We start from the raw sequence: 3,661 nt of genomic DNA, 5'->3' as shown, positions 1-3,661 counted from the left end.
CTCAGTTAAGTACTCCTAATAGTCTTGCTAACCATTTCTTTCTGTACGTTATTTTTCCTCGTTTCGCATTGGCATTCTTGGCTGCAAGCGACAGCTGTCAGCTCGAGAGGGAAATTGGCAAGTCAAAGTGACAGCCTGTTGCTTGACTCTGGCTTATGTCCTGAAGCACTTTTGCCATCCAGAAAATATTTCAATCGAATCGGATATTTAAGAGCTAAACTCAATCGAAAACTTTGCCGATTTGGCTGACGTGAAAAGCATTGCAGTTACAGTTTCCCAGCTGCATAAATGGCAAGTGGCAAATGCAACAAATGTCATTAAAAACGTGACATAAAAAAATATATTTTATGCACACAACGAATGCAGAAATTGTGTGTGAGTGTGTGTGTGTGTGTGTGCGAAAGAGTGTGTGGACTCTATTTAGTGCTGTGGATTTTTGCTGCTTGCTGCATGCAGCTTCTGCTCATTTTATGCGGCAAACGCGGCAGCGCGGCAACTTGGCGAATATAAAAGCGCAAATGGCAAATGGCATTCGAAGAAGAAGGTTTGAGCTCAGTGGGTTGAATGACCTAGGACAATAGATTTATGCTTGGGGTAGTTGTGGCCCGTTGCCCGTTGCCCGCTGCCCGCTGTGCTGATTAAGGGGCGTTTGTTCGCCTTTCTTAAAGAAGAAGGGTTATTGCCAGTGTTTTTTTTCCTTCAATACTTCCTTCCTCTTTTTATGCTACTGCCGCGTGTTGTTGTTGTGTGTCCCATTTCGATTGCCTGGCGATTCATTAGGCGGGGGAACTGTACCGCTACCAATTTCGCAGTAATTTTCAGGCAATTGGGCGCCCTAATGAGAGCAGGTATTACAGCCAAGTTGGATGAAGGTATCATAACTAAATTCCCACGTAACAATGCCCCAAAGTAAAATTCCAACCGCATGCAGCCAGCCAGCTAACGTGGTACGTGGCATGCTGCAATGTGGCATGTGGCATGTGGCATGTGGCATGATTGGCACACAGACATCATCTCGTCGTCGTCTTCATCGTCTTTGGGTGTATTCCCAAAAGCAACAGGGGCACATTAAGTCGACTGCAATTTGACTTCGGCAGCGTCTTCTGTTGCTTCACTTTCAGCAGCTTTCTGGCTTTTCCAGCTGCATATTAAATATAACACAAAATGCATATTAAATGCCATAAGCCACATGAACTGCCAATGCCAAATTCCACTGCTCGTCCTTTTCTTCGTCCTTTAGCCAGGTGAATTGCCAATCCCCAGTACAGCAGCTTAGCTGTAAAACCTTTAAGACTTGACGGAAACGCTTCGTGTTGTAAAATTTTATAAGTTTACTATTTCGGGTTTGCTTTTATTTTGTGGCGGGCTTAAGAGAGACTTCGTTTTTTTCTGGATAACATATAGTAAAGGTTTGGGTCGGGTTTTACTTCAAGCGATAGACAACTCAATTTAAGAAGCTTTTAAAATTTTACTTATGTATCTTTAATGCGCTACATTTTTAAAATAGCTAATTAATTTTTTAAACAACTTCTTAATTAATCTAACTAACATTGCTTCTTCATTTTGTAATAAATACTGCTTGCAATATCGTCATAGGTAAAAGGTAAAGGTAATATTATTATTTTAGTTAACCTTAGGTTTTATTTTTTGATAATCTAAATTTTTTAATTTTTATTTTAATTAATATCTTAATTTCCCTTTTGCATCACAAATATTTGTGATTAATTTTAGTCGTAGACACTTCTCATAATAGATTAATTTGGCAATTAAAACACCATTCCCCAAATGTCTTCGATATATCTACCTAGTTCTGAAGTTAAACCTCTTCTGCAGCTGAACAAATTTTGGCAACCAACTCGACAATTAAACATAAACAACTTTTGGAAACTGGAGGGAGAAGGCAGCTTCTTCAACACCGCATTTCAGTGTTTAATGCGGAGGAGCTCAAGTCCTTTGCAATAAAATCCACACCGTCTAATTAAACAAACTCGAGCAAGTCGACGTGTAACCACCATAAATGAACATTAACTTGAAAATCATAAAAAGGAGTAAATGAAAAACTCTATCGCGCTTCCGTCGCAACGCGTCGCCTTCGTCTTAATACATAAACAAAAACTCAGACTCAAATTTCATAGCATAATAAATGGCGCACACAGTTCCGATGCGAAGAGTACTTCTATTCCTCTTCTTCATCCTCCTCCTTCCTACTCCTTTCTCCTTCATCATCCTCGTTGTTGTGGCTCTCGTGCTGAAGTGATGAAGTAATGAAAGTGTGCAGCATGGCGAAAGAAAAATTACGATTCACGAGCGCAACGCAGTTATGAACTTTTTGACGTGCTAAATAATGCACAGCATAGCGACTGCCGACTGGCCAAAGGGGGCAACAAGGTGCTAAAAGGGGCGTGGACGGGGTTTCAGTTTCAGTTTTGGCTGCAGCACTTCTTCATTAACTTCGGCGGACGCCTGATGATGATGAATTTTATATAAAATACTTAAATACCTGCAATTTAACTTTTGTTTCGTCTCCTGCCTCGACCCTTGCCCACTGCGTTCTGTGCACTTTTCCCTTGCCACTTCGATATGCAACAGCGCGTGCTTCTTTTAATTTAAATTGACTTCACTCGGACTCCCAGAGGGGCTTAAAGCGCTGAAAACTAATCAAAAAGCCATAAAAAAAGTTTACTCCCTTAACAGCAAGTTGGTTTAGTGGCTGCCAGAGAACAGGACTTTAGTAATATGCCATGGTTATTGTTCTGAATTTAACTCTTTTTCTTACTCAACTCTTTCTGTTCTGCGTTGAAAAAAAGAAATGTGAATAGGCAAATGAATAAACTGACTTACTTTTCTTCAACATAAAAAAATTTGTAGTGGAACTCATTATTAGGAGAAGGTCTGTAATGATATATTAACTTTATTAACTCTTTTTTTAATAGCTTAAAACTGAGTGTCTTGCCCTAACTAATCCGATATTATCTTTGCAAATAAACACAAATATTTCAGAGACCCTAAACAATAATTTGGCAAAACGTCTAATAATACGAATAACCACTTGGAAATTTACTATTTGCATGTTCTTATCTTTCAAATTTCTAATTGGAAGTATTTTGTCCAACCTTTTCTCTTTTTTGTAAGTCATTTATTCTTATAACCAATTACAACGCTTTTTTATTTTAACCTAATATTTAAAATTTTTATAAGTTATTACTTTAATTTTAGATTTTCTTGTATTTGATTTGTATTTAAAACTGAAATATTATATCTGACCTGAGCCTAATAATTGCATCGAGATAAGGCTTTTGTAAAGAAAAAAATGAATTACTGTAATGTTAATATCTTAAACCTAAAATTAATGGCCTTTCGTTAAAAATGCTTGTCAAACGCTTATCGGTTAATTAAACAGAATTATTTAAGGAAATTCGGAAATGTCAAGATGTGTCTTCGCTCAGAAGATTTTCGCATTACCAGCTGCAAAATATGAAAATCATTTTGCGTTGATTGCAACGATTCGCAATATCAGTTTACCCTTTGTTAATTACTCTCGTTGAACGTCAAATGCGTATCCATACATCGAGCGAAGAGTCTGTGGCTGTCTTGCTGTCTTGCCGCCTTGCACTTAACCAGACTGTCAGTCCAACTGCATACACATAATTAATTAACGGCT

General features: G+C 38.1%; 1 long non-coding RNA gene across 1 annotated transcript; it reads right to left on the bottom strand.

Moving 5' to 3' along the window:
- Nucleotides 1-1,806: 1,806 nt before the first annotated feature.
- On the bottom strand, nucleotides 1,807-2,847 carry LOC132791785 (uncharacterized). The gene is made up of 3 exons (XR_009632938.1): nucleotides 2,777-2,847; nucleotides 2,501-2,710; nucleotides 1,807-2,391 (listed from the first exon to the last, which is right to left on the bottom strand). It is a non-coding gene; the product is annotated as an uncharacterized LOC132791785 (long non-coding RNA).
- Nucleotides 2,848-3,661: the final 814 nt, after the last annotated feature.

Source organism: Drosophila nasuta, chromosome 3, assembly GCF_023558535.2.
Source record: "Drosophila nasuta strain 15112-1781.00 chromosome 3, ASM2355853v1, whole genome shotgun sequence".
Lineage (NCBI taxonomy): Eukaryota > Metazoa > Arthropoda > Insecta > Diptera > Drosophilidae > Drosophila > Drosophila nasuta.
The sequence above is the reverse complement of the archived record's forward strand: the minus strand, read 5'-3'. Positions and strand labels throughout refer to the sequence as shown.